We start from the raw sequence: 16,192 nt of genomic DNA, 5'->3' as shown, positions 1-16,192 counted from the left end.
ATAAGAGGTCTTGGCGATCAGGTGAGAGATATGTATCTCAATACATATTTATCATATATGGATATAAATACATATGTATACATACATATACAGACAGTAATAGTTTTTCTGGTTTTAGTGAATGACTGGTGATGAGAACTCTTTCTCTAAGTCACTCAACTCTGGAATCTTTCTGAGCAGAAAGCCTGCCACAGGTTCTGGCAGGAAGGCCATTTGAAACTACGTAATGAGGACTCCAACATGGACACGATCTATGGTGTAGCATATTATCTGTGTTCTATCAGAGTTATCTATACCTTGCTTCTTGTACGTAGTATGTTTTCTGGACTAGTCACTACAGTTTGTGGCTAAATGGAGAAAACAGGCACCGAGAAACATCAAATGACGTTACCGTGGAGAACACATTGTCACTGTCTCCAGAGTGAACATCACTCCACTTTTCCTGCTTCCATCACCTCCATAGTAACCTGGATGCTGCTAACTAAATGCTGACCATGTGGGAGGTATTGTGCTTGGTGCTTTTCATACGTATGCTTTTCATATGTTGTTTAGCTTCATTTCTTATTATCACTTTGGGGGTAGGATCTTGTAGATGAAAAAAACTGACATTTAGGAAAGGTAAAAAAATATTTACCATAGGCCAATAAAGCCAGAGCCCAGCAAAGTGGGGCTTTAAGGACAGTGCTCTACATCTTAATCTATACCTAGCTCATGATCTCCTGCCTTCATCCCGTTCCTGTTCATTGGGGGCTTGCCATAAATTTATACTAGATTCTACATCATGGTTCTCTGCTGCTTTCTTGAACCTGTTTTTAACCTTCTCCAAAACCTTCTACATTTGATTTATATTTTCCCTCTCTACTTTGATTGCTATTTCAGTACAAAATTCATTACCATTTCCCCCATAGACTTCTACCACCATCTTCTCCAGTGACTTTGTAGCCCTCATCTTCATTCCAACGTACTCTTTTAAGGCTTCACATTTGACATCAAATGTTCCAACCCCAGCTTGAGAACCCCCTTCCTTTTTTAAAAAAGATGTTTTATTTATTTCTGAGAGAGAGAGAGAGACAGAGAGAGAGAGAGAGAGAGAGAGAGAGCGAGCATGAGCAGGGGAGGGTCAGAGAGAGAGGAAGATACAGAATCTGAAGCAGGCTCCAGGCTCTGAGCTAGCTGTCAGCATAGAGCCCAACGTGGGGCTTGAACCCACAAACTGTGAGATCATGACCTGAGCCAAAGTCAGATGCTTAACCAACTGAGCCACCCAGGTGCCCCGAGAACCCCTTTCCTTAATGCCTAAGGAATCGAGTCTTTTCACATGGCCATTTGTAGGCCCCTGCTGGCTTCATTGGATGTCTTTGTCCAGCCTGGCCTTACTGCATGATAAACCATTTCAACATTGTTCTAAATAACCTTCCAGATTTCCTTGCTCCCCAACCCTCTGTATACAGGGTCTTTTCTTGTGTTCTTCAACCATGAATCCATCATTCTCTCATTCTCAGTACAAAACCTGACACACAAATGTCATCTGGACCCTCACTCCTGCTCAGGGTGGCTTCTAAATACAAATCTCCAGTAGTTTCTCTTACTATGTTCTATTCCACCAAGTCCATTCTCTTCTTCAGTTGATGACCTGACTCCTGCATTGGTAAGATAATCTAGACCATCCAATATGGGAAACTCATTGTCACTCATTGTCTCCGATATCTCTGAATTTTCATCACTTTGTTTCCTCAAGATATATCTATACCTCCTTCTACACTCTCTCCATATGCTGGAGGTTATCCTCTTTTCTTCTAATCTTTCTCCTTCCCTTTGGTCCCATCAATAGTAACTTCATCTCTGTAGTTGATGACATATCCATTCATAACCGCACCAAGATTAGTCATCACAATATAGTGTTTTGCCCTGCCTCCAACTCCTCCCCTTCAAAATATTTCCAGTGGTATATCTTAAAATGAGTTTTGTAGAACACTAGAATTTCAAGATGCAGCCCAAAGAAAGTTTCTTGCTTAAATAAATATAGGAAACGCTGACGGCAATACATTTCTCTTGCAAACTTATAATGTACATAAAGATAGTAAAGGTGCTGAAGCCCCCCAAAATACCCATGGTTATTAGATTACAGACCATTCCCCTGCCCTTTTGAATGGAGCTCTTATCAACCTCAGAATGTACTTAGAGAAAAGGTGCTTTAAGGAATTTCTCTGGTTCCAAATTCTTTAGCCTGGGTATGTAAGTTTACTGAATCTATACAAAATAGGCCCTCTCCGATTTCCGTTCTGTCAGTACTCCATCTGGTCTAGCCCAGTTAACCTTCAGCGTGTCAGAAAGATTGAGAACATTTGTATTTCTGAGCCCTTGAACACAGTATTTTGGCTATTTCATGCCTTTATCACTTTTTCTCATCTAGGCCTTTCCCCTTCTTCAAGGCCCATGCAAAATGATGTATTCCTTATGAAACTTTTCCTTGAGAGAACTGTCTCGGCCCATATTGAGCTCTGCCACTCACTGAACACTAAAATAAATGGGTGTAGTCTAATGCCTGTTTTCTGTATCACTGGGGAAAATGTCTATTCTCTTGGGTATGCATCTTGTTTTATACATTCAGAAAATCCAGCGTACAGTGCAGCCCTTTGTGCACAGTATGGGGTTATAATCATATTAAAAGTTGCCCTAAATATATATGGATGACATCGGGGCATGGTAGATCAAAATTTGATTTCGGTAGCAATTGGGATAGTCTAGTATGTTAAAGACCCAGGTGGAATGTACCACCATCTTGTTGGGAAGAAATACCACCCACCATTACTGTCATCACCTCTTCAAATGGTTACACACATGCTTCGAGGAGATGAAGACTAGATCTAGGTGAGAAAGGCCACCTGTGTTCTTGGGTGAAAATAGGAATTTGCATTAGTTGACGCCAAATGGGGAGAAGGGTAAAATACTGTAGGAACATCAAAGGACCTGTGAAAGGTACCACTGGAACAGATGCCTCTCTACCAATGATGAGATTAACCATTCATGATCATCAAATCATGGTAACCTAATGGAAAAGAGAAGGCTATTTTCCTCTAGAGGGAAGTCAGGGGCAGTTGTGTGTGAACATCCACTGCTTGCAATGTGCCTGGTATCCAGAGTATGTAGTGACCATCTGCAGAATGTCAAAGGACAGAATGTGCTCCTCCTTCCACTCTTATTCCAACTCACTCTTTTTGGGTCATTGTGGAGATACATTACATTGGAGAAGTCAAGGCAGCTTTACTACCAGTAGCACAATATGCAACCCCCAAACAACGAATTCCATCTTTCCAATAAAGTTCTTTTACCGCCACATCATATAAGAGTAACAGCTATTGTAAGTCTCAGGCAATAGCCAGATATTAAAGGGCTTTGAGTTTTTCAGATTAGCTGGTATTTGAAGTTGGGACTTAACAGGTTCTCAAATACTGAGTTTGTAGTGAGGCAAGGACTAGAAATTTGGTCTCTTGATGTCTAGTCAGAGAGTATTATTATGTGAGGGAAGAGAGTATAGTTTTCTTCATTAGAACTGCAGATACAAATGATTTTCATGTTTTAGTAGAAGAGAACATGCGTTTTATTTAAAGTACAGTCTGTGAAGTATTTTGCTACCTTCCTGGATATAAAGTGTTATACAAACATTTAGTTAAAAACTATTTATAAATGAAAATGTTTACTTTAAAATAGGTATAGACTGTATTATGTAATATGTGAAAATAGCAGGATAATGGTAAAAATCTATAACAGAAAATTCTATGTTTGGTCCTTAGTTAAAATTTGTGAGAATGTATTACAGTATTTATTATTAGTAATAATCAATAAATAAGTATTTTTAAAACTGGATTTTTTAATTGTGGGAGATTATTGGGTCGGTAAAGCTATAGGGCTTAGATATTTTCTGCCATGCTCCTTTAGAATTGTCTTTCTGGGCAATTTACACATTTGAGAGTGAAAATGAATGGTGGCCTGACTTTTGGATGTGTGATAGGCCACCAGGTCAAGGCTGCTGTTTTCTGAGAGCCACGGGCTGTCTTTACAGTAAAATATCTTAGCTTCTTCTTTTTGTAGTAAAAATAGGTAGTTTGCTTTTATGTTCTGGGTGAAGTCTGAGATCTCTGCATCCCTCTCCTGGATGTCACTTGTGGCAGAGACAGGGGAACTACTGGAAATGCATGACATTGATCTAGACACATTAACGGTTATATGGTACTTTCATGGACACTCTCTAAAAATGAGTCCTCCCCATCATGAGTTACCTATATGAGAATATGGAGATAGAGAAGAGAGGTTTGAGTTTCCTAGATAAAGAGCAGGAAATCTAGGGGTTCCTGGGTGGCTCAGTCAGTTAAGCATCTGACTTCGGCTCAGGTCATGATCTCATAGTTGATGGGTTTGAGCCCTGCATTGGGCTCTGTGCTGACAGCTAGCTCAGAGCCTGGAGCCTGTTTCAGATTCTGTGTCTCCCTCTCTCTCTCACCCTCCCCTGCTCATGCTGTCTCTCTCTCTCTCATAAATAAATTTAAAAAAAGAAAAAAGTTAACCCTCCCCCCCAAAAGCAGGAAAGCTTAATCTTAAAACCAAAGTTTTCAGAAGAAAATACCCCCCTGCCTTTTTTTCCCCTAAAAGTGCCATGGCTGCCAACAAGCTTTGTAGCAAATCTGAGAAGCAGGGAACTAGGTGGAGAATAAGAAGATCTGGCACATCCTCTGGATCTGGTAGGAATTAGCCATATGACCACGGTCAAGTTACTAACTTTTCTGAACATTATAAACTCAGGTGCAAGGAATCAATGAATGGCATAATTATCTTCCAGCAATAAAACCTCATACCTGTAAGGGAGTATTGATTAAAAATGTGTGTTTTTTCCTATCTGATAAAGTTGTGTGCTGAAGTAAGCTGAGTACATGGAAGTAGTTTGCATTCTGTGAAGCACTGAATCACTGTAGTCTCAAAGAAGGAGCACTGGAAGAATTAGGAATGGGTCCCCTGTGTGTGTGGGAGCTGACAGCCCAGTCCATTTCCATTCAGGTTTTGGGAGCAGCAGTAATAAATCAGTCAAATCCCACAGTGTCCCTTCCCCTCCCAGTCTGTCACAGAGCATCACTTGAGCCAAGTTACTTGAGTGGGTGAGCCAAACCTCCAAGTTCCAATCTCTCTGAGTAGAAGCAACAGAGGATTCTAAGCCACAGTGCAGGTGACCATCCCTGTTCCTCAAGGTGTTTCTGAAACACTGGGGAGACCCTGGGGACACTGTGTCCAGGGAGCTGGGGAGGAAGGTCAGACAGCACTGCTCCCAAGGCCTAGTTTTCTCTTGCACGACTCTCTAGCCCGCATGATTTTACCTGACAGCCCCGGGAGACAGAAGAGACCCAGAATGAGCAGGGGCCTCCTCTCTTGATAACCTAAGTGCTGCTCTGATTGAAAGGCAGAGGGTATCAGCAGAATGGCTGTACTGAGTCGGCATTGATTTCTCCAGCCTTTGTCTGCGTCTGGTTTCTGTCTCGTTTGGAGGTGGTTACTGTTACTACAAGCAGCATGAATCATGTCTCTGTTAAAAAACAGAGCTTCAATTGTCTTACATAACCCCTGGTAACTGAACGTCTAATAATAGCAAGCCATTTACAGGTAGGGAGTCTGTCTTCCTCCCAGACACACACACACACATACACACACACACACACACACACACACACACTACTCCCAGTGCCTCACAGTAAAGGGAGACAGACAGGGAGGAGGCAGAGGGAGAAAGGGGACAGCACAATTGATTTTTTTTTAATTTTAAAATATATCGAGTAATCATGCATCACGGGCTTGATGACTGGTCTGTTTAACTGAGTTAGTTTCATAAACTGAAGGAAACAAACATTCTTCTTCAAATAATTTGAAATAGCAAGAAGCCCCAAACACACCAGACAAGACACCTTCTCTACCACTCTACGGCTGTGTATAAAAGCCCAAACCCCAAAGATGGAAAGCAGGTATACGTGGTAGAAGGAGGGTTAGAAGTTTCACTGGGCTGGCTGCTCACTACCACCAGCTAGGCTTAATTTTCAAAGGACTTTTTCTCCTATCCTTTCTGCTTGACCATAGGGAGAGAGATTCCAAAGGTTCTCGGGTACAGTCACTGCATAAAATTCGAGAGAGAAAAGCAACTGAAACCACGGCTGCAATGTCCCACAATGCCTGTGATACAGTGTCAGGCACTGTAACCTGAGCCACTCTCTTTGGGAGAGAGAACCCATGCATCTGAAGACTTGTATTTTTCCCATGAGCCTAATCTCTGCCTTGTAAGACACGATGAGGTCTTCTCATACATGATCCCCACTCAGCCACCTGGTAAGGTGATTACCAGAAAGCAAATAACAGGACATGCTGAAAAATGACTCAAAAATTATAAAGTTAAGCTTTCTTCAAGCCACTCATTTGAGGGGGAGGGGGGACTAGGCTCCAGACAGCAAGTTAAAAAGTGTACAAGGGAAAGATAATATAAATTTGCAACTTGCATGTCTCCATTTCCTCACCACCTCATCACGGCCACCCTAAGAACAATCACTGCAGGCATTATTTTTTGAGTATGCATTCCCCAGAACCCCATAGCTCTAGATATGGTGTAAATTGGACTGGGGGAGGATTTTATGGAAAATTACAGATGGAGGCTACGTCCTGCCACTCATTTGGGCTAGGCCTATAGACGGAAAACTTTCTTCTCTGTTTTGATTGTTCAGTAACATGAAACAGTGGACTAGGCTAGTTTAAACCAAACAACATCCTTGGAAACACATACTGTGAAGACCAGCACCTGGGCTACTCTGCCTCTTTCCTTTTAGAATGCTTTCCAAATCCATAAGCGAAAAAGTTTTAAATAGGAAAAAGAAGAGAAAGAATAAAAGAATAAAAAAGAAGAGAAGAAAGAGGAAGAAGAAGGAGAATTACGAATGGTTCATTAACTGCACTTGCAAACCTGGCTGGAGTCCATAATAAAACCTCCACTGCTGATCTCTGATGGTCTTTGCTATGGGTCATATGGATGTGGCTTCTGGAGGAAATGAGTTCTAGGTTTTCCTCACAAACACACAAATGCATAACAGTAGGGATCTTCACCACAAAATCACCCGCCTAACAACAGGACCACAGTGGTGGGATGTGGCTGATGGGGCTAGAATCTTCTGCTTATTTCAGTCACTTTGTGAAGGAGATTGATCTTAAGAGTTGGTACAATGGTCGACTAAATGTTTCGTATAAACAGCCACGAGACACCACTGTTTTCTTCATAAAAGTCTTTCCCTTCTAACTACTGTCATTATATTGCTGAGTGGTTCCTGCTTCTGGAAGAGCAGGGAAGTTGCCTCTTCTCCTCTTAGCCTCACAAATTAGGCTCTCCTATGCATTTGTGAGGTGATGACACATACCTGAAATTTCAGGGCACTATGGCAGCCAGTTCCTTCACAGTGGGGTGGTTGGCACCTGAGCAAGGATTTGGTGGGCCAGACACATTTCAAATGTGCAAGTGGATTATTAATATTATTTACATTGCAATAATATGAGTATTTCTGGATTGTTGCTGACAGCTAGATCATAATAACCATATGTGGTGCAATAAACCATATGACATTGTATCAGAAGCTTAGAGTTCACATTTTCAAATGATCTAGACTTTTTTTTTTGAAAAAGAAATGGTGAGTGCTGTCCATGCTGTCAGCATAGAGCCCTATGCTGGGCTCCATCTCACAAACCATGAAAAGAGCTGAAATCAAGAGCTGGACGTTTAACCAATTGCACAACCCAGGTGTCCCCAACCCCATTTCTTTAAGCATTTATCGAATGCCTCTTGTCAGTGATGTACTCTTTATTCACAGAAGGGAGCTGGGCTATGCCAGGCTCTCATCACGTTCTTTCTCCTCTAACACTGAACAAAATATCAGTATCAAGACCAGCCTTTTTTGAACCTGATAGGCAATCAGTATGTAGTGACTGGCCATGCTGATGATTATAGGAGCTGGTGATATGGATAGCAGTGGGAATGACTTCCTTATAAAGGCACAGCAGTTTAAGAACATCTCAGGGACATCTCTGAGGGGGTAAATCAGCAGATCAGATCTAACCTATTTATGCATTCCAACAAATACCTGGAGCTCCAGAAACTTTGAAAAATCTTATAATATGATCATGCTATTTTTCCAGGAATGATATGATTCTTATGAAAAAGAGGTATATATGTTTATCTAGTGAGCTTCTCCCTATTTGTAGAATACTTTGGAGAACCCACTTAGTTTTTAGCATCATTTACAGGAATCCAACAATTAATTATTATAAATGAAACTTCAATCCAAAACAATTTGAGAACCTTGTTGACAATTAAGAGTCAGAAAGCAACACTGGTGGAATAAGGCAAAGTTAGAGTTCTCTAAACTGATTTCAGAGAAACTGAAGAAATGACGGGATGGTTTGTCTGGAAGGCATCTGACTGTAAATTAGAGGATCTGGGTCCCCAGCCATGTTTGTTAACAACTGTATGTCCTTACAGCTCATGAAACTTTTCTTGAGCTTTATTTTCCTCATATGTACAATGGTAGTGGTTGGATGAGATGGTCTTTAAGATTCTTTCCAGTTTAACATTTGTTGATTTTAAAGTAAGGAAAGAAGACAGAGCAATTCCCCCTTCCTTTCACTTTGGCGAGTATGTTGCTTTCTCCTGATCTGTGTCTCTGTAGTTTCCATTAGGGTTAGGTTTCTGGATTCTAGATGTCACACAGTAAATAATCATGTCATTTTTTCCTTGTATATGTGGGAAAATAATAGGGGAATAATTCTCCCTTTCTTTCTATATCAACGTCTCTTATCAATCAGATGTACACATTGAATAAAAACATGATCATCCAGGCTTTGATAAAGATTCTTCCTTATCCTCATCCCAGCCCTCACTCATTCTCATGCAAGCTTATCTGATTGAGTTATTTCTATATTTACGTCCTGGCTGTTTTTTCTCTTTCAACTTGTTGAAATCCCTGGTAAGCATAAAGCTGCAAAAAACCAAAACAAACAAATAAAAGAAAACAGCTCTGTTTGAATAATTTACTTCAGTTAAGGCAATGTAAGAAAATACTGTAACACTCAGGGAAAAAGAAAAGCTTTTTAAAATGCTCCTGTATCTTAGAAAAGACGAAATAAAATGTTACATCAATGATGGTTTCATATGTTGTTAATGTTTTTTTCATTTTTCAAAGAGAATGTTACATATTAGGGTTATAGTCTGTGTACAGACCTGGGTATTTCTCCCAATATTCCTCAAGCCACTTCATCCTCAATGCCAAGAAGGCCCAGAGTTTGCTGAGTTAGCTTTACAAGGACAAAGGAGCCACACAGAAAACCCAATACCTGGAGCTTATATCATATCCTGACTAGGCACTCTAGTTCCTCATGACTCGCTCTTTTCCATCTCTCTCCTGTTCTTTTGCTGGTTTAATTCCCATCACCTAGAATGCCCTCTGCTTGTCTCCCTTTACTGCCCAAAATTCCTCCTATCTTTCAAGAGCCACCTAGCCCAAGCCTCATTTCCAAGAAGCAGCGTATGTTGGCCCAACTTGGGATCCAGTGATAATTTTCATGGCTAGTGGGTGAAAACTAGCCCATGTGACAACTGGGAGTTACTGACGACACATATCTAGCAAGTGCTCAGAGAACGCCAGATAAAAAGACTGTTAAGAACAAGCTCATAAAAGAAAAAAGGCTTTAAGAACAAGCCCAATATAGATGCCATGGTACCTAAGAGAGAATCTGTAGCTTTGTAAATAAGAGTTGGGATTGTTTAGAATGGCCTGACCTTTCTTTTCTTTTCTTTTCTTTTTTTTAATAAAGGGAGAAAAAGAACTTTCTTAAAATAAGAGGTTAAGACACTGGATATAGCAACATATAGTGTAATAAAGTTTGATTGTACTAATTATGAAGCTAAAATGTCAAGATTTTAATAGGGAGAATATGGGGCACAGCAAAACCAGGCAGACAGAGATATGTGTATAGAATCTGAATATGATCTACCCACAACACCCCTCGGTCTGATGGCCACACTATGAATTATGATAAACTCTGACAGTGCCTAGCTGGCTTAAGTGACGGGCCATGATATATTCTGATAGTAAAAGATAGAATGAAGCTCTGAAATGCTGGATGCTGTTATATATGTATATGATTTTATTTATGTGTATATTTTTATATCTCTATATACAAACATATATATTTGTATGATGTTTGGCAACCTCACTCATGGTATTCCTGTGAAGTAGGCATGTGGTAAACATAATTAGCCCATTAAACAGATGGTAGGGCTCTGGCATATCTCACCATATTCTAAAATGGTGGAGCTGTGAGCAGGAACTGAAGAGAAAGTGCAGTTTGATGCACGGTTCACTGCAAATCTCTGTGAATTGCTACTTTCCTAAAGACAATCTGGGTAGGCTGCGTTTGGCTGAGAACTGGGGATGGTTTGGGAAGCTTTAAAAATATACAAGGGGACAACTTTTCACATTCATTCAGATATAGTATCTTCATTTTTACTTACTAGGGACATTTTTTAAAAAACAGCTTTTTATCTTAACTCATCTGTGTTCCAAGCAAACTCCTAAATTGCTGAGCAGATTAAAAAAAAACACACACACACACACACACACACATGCCAAGTAGAAACACTGGGTAAATGTGTGTGTATGTGTGTGTGTTTTAATTGTCTTAACAAAGTGCACTACTGGAAAGGATAAAGTTGAAAAGAAGTTTGGTACCATAAACATAAACACGTAGCTATCATTGTAGCCCAGTGATCAGATACATGCAAAAGCACATATGATCCACTTTTACTCAGCTGAAGTATGTGGCCGTGGCATTGCCACTCCACGGTTCAGCTGGCTTTCGAGAGCCTGTAATTAAACATACCAGCCCAATTCTTTGTTGATAGAAATAGGGGCTAGCAGAAGGGAAAGGGTTACTAAACGTTAAGACTTGAATTTACAAATGTATTTGAACTGGCTTCAAGAAGACATGAAACATCAATACATCTGGAGAATAGAGCTTGCACTTGACTGTTCTTTACCATCTGGTCTCAAGAACATTTTCTGCTTGGAAGTTGCATAAGCAATGAAAAAACACACAAACAACTTCCTGTACCATGTTTTTGGTCACTTATAATGACGCATTACAAAGTAAACCAGCTAAGTAGCAGCAATGGTGCCTTACTCCAGATGACACCATACATTATATAACTAAGATCAATGACAGCGAACATCTTTATTTTAAAAGGTTTGGACTTGAAAAAATACTCATGAATAAATAGCCTTCCTTCTAAGGGGTTTTTCTTGAGTAGTGTTAGCTAGATTCTAGGTTTTTAATGTCAGTGCCAAACTCTAATTTTTTTCCAAATTAAAAAAAAGAACAAAAACCATACTGGGGATTGAAATGTCCCATATATATTTTAATAACAGAAACTTGTCTCTTTAAGCAATAAGCTATATTTTACACTTTTTTCAATGCAAAGCTTTTACATGTCCCTGTTTTCATTAACAGACTAAGTGGATACCATTTACATTTTTTCATATGATACAAGGTAATCCTTGTGAATACCCATTGCTCCTGATTTTTCTTGATATTTGGACTCATCCCTCACTGCTCAGTCTAAGGGCCATAGGCTAAGTTGCAGCCATTATCCACTGCTATAGCTCACTGGCATCACTGTCCCAGTTTTTCAGGGCCATCTCTTTCCAAACACCTATGCTAGGTATATTTTCTAATCTACTTTGGGTTCGAAAATCAGGTAAATGAGTGCTATAGAGACAATACTGCTTGAAAGAAGGATTTGGTCAGAGACTTTGGGACACTCATTTGGATGCTTGAAGGTCTCTATTCACTTCTTTGTGGAGGGTTGTAAGTCAGAAGTCTGAACTGCCAGAAAATCACAACCTCAAAATTGTGATTGTGTAACACAGAGTGTGACATTTATATTCTTTTACTGCAAGCATTCATGTTTTCAAAGAAGTTGCTCAGTAATCCATTCTTGATTACTTTACTTGTAGGTTTCTGATCCATTCCACTTGACTCCCTTGATTTCTGCAGGCAATGTAACTAACATGATAACTTTGACAACTAAAGAAATAGTACACTTTTAAGGGTAAGGTGAGTCTTGGAAATTCATCATAGGGGCAGAAACAAAAATATATAGCTAAGTTAGGACATTTCTCTGGACTTCCAATTTCCCCCTAGATTTTGAACAGGACTCTGGTCTTATTAGATGTAATGAAAAGGCTTTAAAAGTTGTGAAGGTATTTGTAATAATTTAAGCATTCAGAAACATAACATCTGATCACTTTTCTCCCTTTCCCCCAAAGGGTAAATCCAGCATCATTTACAATCTGTGATGACAGGGATTGTGTTGAAACATACCCTTTTCCCTATCTCTGAAAATAATAGAGATTTTTAGTTTTCTAAGAAAAATAATTGTGGTAAGATTGTTGGGGAAGGAAAAGGGAGAACCATGTTTAACCTATAGGAAGGGGAAAAAAACCTTTTAAAATACTCTAAAATACACATATCTTGCAAGCTAGCAATCATTCTTACTTTGAAGCCAGTTCTCAAAAAACTAGCTGTTAACAGTTTGAAATCTCAGTTCAAAGTACATAAAAATACTCCATGATGATTCATAGTTTCAGCTAATGCAGATCAGTTGTCTATTTCCTAGTTGGTCTGAACTGGTGAAGTTTTACAAAATAAAGAGCAAAGCTTCTTACAGCTACATTTTTTACTTGTTTGATTGATTTGTTAATTCTTGTAACCTGTTTATATGCTTAAAAAATACTATGTAAGTGCTAGGTCTACTTTTTACAGATTATTTTTGGATAAAGATTGCAAGAAAGTGTCGATTTTACAGCAGCTAAGGTTACTGCAGACTGAAGCAGAAATTCAGGAATAAACTGGTCTTCTACCAGTTTTCCAAAACAGCATTTGAGGACATGGTTAATGAGTTCTGAAATTCATTCACAATATTGTTAATCTTTTAGGAATCTCATAACCTTGTCTGACCTTTCCATAATCATGAGAGGCCGTGATGAAATTAGAACCAGTTGTCTTGCCTTCCTTTCTTCCTGTTTTCTTCCTTCCTTCCTTCCTTCCTTCCTTCCTTCCTTCCTTCCTTCCTTCCTTTCTCTCTCTCTCTCTCCCCCCCCCCTTTCTTTCTTGTATTGGGACAATCAAAAGATTCCACGTTTTGAAATTCCATAGAAGACTAATGATTGAATAATTTTCTCACATCTCTGTTTGCACTTTCGCAGTCTGGTTGCATTGATTTGTGTCTCATAAGTAGACATTTCCTTTGTTGGTTACAAATCAATGCTATAGAACAAACCTGCCAGCACATTCCCACCTCCCCCACCCCTTGCAGTTTGAAAAACAAAGCACAGTTTTCTTCTTTAAAATTAATTTCATTGGTTAGTAATATATTAAAAGAATAGAAAGCCCCAGAGTTTAAAAAAAAAAAACACACACAAAAAAAAAAACAACACAAAAAAACCAATCCGTGGGAACAAGAGATCCTCCCAAGCTGGTCTCTGCTTCTTTCTCAGAGAACTGCCTGGTGGGAGGGCAGCGCTCCTCTGCCATCGCTCCCGGTGTGCTCTGTTAACCCAATTAAGGTCCTCGCCTTCATACATCACAAGGCTGCCCAAAGCAACACACTGTGATGTCACAGTCAGATATGATTTCATGGTAGGAAAAAAAACAGCAGAAAAGGTTGAATGTATTCTGCGTTTATTCAAATCTTCTAAGAGAGGGCAAAAGGGAAGATAATTTTTTTTTTCTAAGAGAAAGAGAGCATAAGCTTTCTCATGTGAATGTGAAAACTCAGTTCTGAAGATACCCTGGTGCTTTTACCCCAAGTGGATAAGTATGAATAAAGAAGCACAAAGAAGTACTATCATCAATCTGAATGCTCTTGCCTACACTTAGCTACAGGTGGAAAGCAGGCAGGCACCATTTGATTTACCTAGATTAAAAGAGCAATTTTCTGTCCTCTTTTTTTCCTTTTAAAAATAGTCAATCGATTTTGGCCTCGCTATTGCTGACGGTACCAGGTCCATTTTAATACACCACTGATTAAATGGCAGGTTCATGGCTGAAGGCACTACAGCGGAGCAAGCAGGAGCTGCTGAAGGAACAGAGATGGGAAACCGAAGCCCCCTGCTTCCAAGAGCCAGAAGGTTACACCACGTCCCGCACTCGGTGCAGCCCACAACTACTAGCACTTCACCAGTGGACAACGAGATAGCACACTGCCGACTCGAACCAGCTGGAACAGAAATCTGGGATTTGGAAACCTGGAATTCATCTAAGCTTTTTAAATTGTGACCTTAAGAATTATAGGAGAGAGATTTTTTTTTTTTAAATACGGATGGGGAAATATATATTGTGTCCTAAGTTGCAATGACATCTGACATGAAGGTAGAAAATTTGCTTCTCAGAAACCAGCCTATTTAACTGTATCATGAAAAAGTTAAATTTTCAGAAGTTACATATGGTCAAAGGGGATCTAGTTAGAGATGCTGGCTGGTGAAACTGCACGAAAAAGAAAGAATACAGGACTTTTTATAGGGTGACTACACCCTGGTTCATTGGGCAGCCCGCCGAGAAGTGAGATCTCCACTAGTGCTGGGAAACAACCATCTGGATTATAATGAGAAAGCACAACCTTAACCAGAGTGCATGGCTAGAAAAATATACGAGGGAGGGACTCTTCCAGGTCCCTGTTAAAGAGACCTAATATCCACAGATGTTTCTTCCAAAAACGCCAAGTCTGTCTGACAGGTTAGGTTGTAGTTCCACAACTGACCCGAGGACAAGGGAATTGGATCTGGGAATTTGTGAAATCCAGATTTAAAAAGTGAATCTACTTTTTTTTTTTTTCTTGTGCCTACTGCTTCCCCCTCCACTTTCTCCCTCCCTCCTCCATTATTGTTTACTTAATTTTAATCCTGGACTTAATGGAGACAGAACTGTATCCAGAGGTATGTTAAGAAATTTCAGGAAAAAAGATTTAATGAGTTTGGGGAGGAGGAACAGAAAATTAATTAGAGAGAAATGAGGGAAAAACTAAGAAGTTACATATCAGAATCAGTGTGATGGCTGTAGACTAGCTTGTGAGAGACACAGATGGTCTGCATTCTACAGAACAAAAACAAACAGGAAGTAACAGGGCCAGAGCCCCCTCTCCCCTCCATTCCTCCTTCCCGGGTAAACTAGGAAAAAAAAAAAAAAAAAAAAAAACCTTTACCATTACCACCAACAGAAAACACACAACCAAAATGTGTTCAAATCAAAAAGTTTTCCTTTAAACACTGGAAAGTGACCAAAGTGAAAGAAACATGAGAGAGCTTGTTCTAGCAGGTAAAATGCCGAAGGGTCACCAGATTTTGGGGGTGGAAAAGAAACTGGGGATTAAACACACACACTTGGGAGAAAAAGCAGGCTCTGTAGCTAACTAATGTAGCACACAGGTGGCAAATTTGAATTCTGGAGGAGAGGGAGGGCCTCATTGTGAGCGGTCCGTTTTCTGAAGGAGGCATGGAAGGTCCTGGGGCTAATGAGTATTGTTGGGGTGCAGAGGGGGACAGGTGACTTAGAGGATGGAAGCAGAGGGAATAAATTGGGGAGCTGTCTGGGGGCACACTGAATCAGTTAGGGTTTCAGTTTGGATGGTAACAAGCTCTCGGGACATGGAAAAAACTGTCGCTGGAATGGAGGGCTATTTGCAGAGTTAAAAACGACAAGCTTTTCCATTCCTAAATTTGAATGCTGAAGTACTGCCTAAAGCAGCAAGCATATACATGCAAAACAAAAAAAAATCCACAAAATGGGGGTTGAGGGCCAGAGAGGAGGTTCCTGACGTGCACCTCATTGCCCACAGCCCCGACCAGCACAGAGCTCTGGCAGGGTAATTACCAGTGAAACTGGAGATTTACAAGCCTTCCTACAGAGATAAACCACCCCAGATCCCCTATGACTCCAGGCAGCAGTGAGGACAGTTTTCATGTTCCAAAACTAATTGGACAGTAAGGAGTGTCTGTAAGAGTAAAAGGGGGTGGGAGTGGAGGATGGAAATAAAAGGGAAAAAAGTGTCCTTGTTGAAAGTTTTAAA

General features: G+C 40.1%; 1 long non-coding RNA gene across 1 annotated transcript in view; it reads left to right on the top strand.

Moving 5' to 3' along the window:
- LOC120222096 overlaps nt 1-16,192 on the top strand; it is a 66,544-nt gene that overhangs the window by 3,324 nt on the left and 47,028 nt on the right. The gene's annotated exons all lie outside the window — the stretch shown is intronic.

This window comes from Hyaena hyaena, unplaced genomic scaffold (assembly GCF_003009895.1).
Source record: "Hyaena hyaena isolate Hyena2069 unplaced genomic scaffold, ASM300989v1 scaffold_834, whole genome shotgun sequence".
NCBI lineage: Eukaryota > Metazoa > Chordata > Mammalia > Carnivora > Hyaenidae > Hyaena > Hyaena hyaena.
Note: the sequence above shows the minus strand (reverse complement) of the source record. Positions and strands in the feature narration are given on the sequence as shown.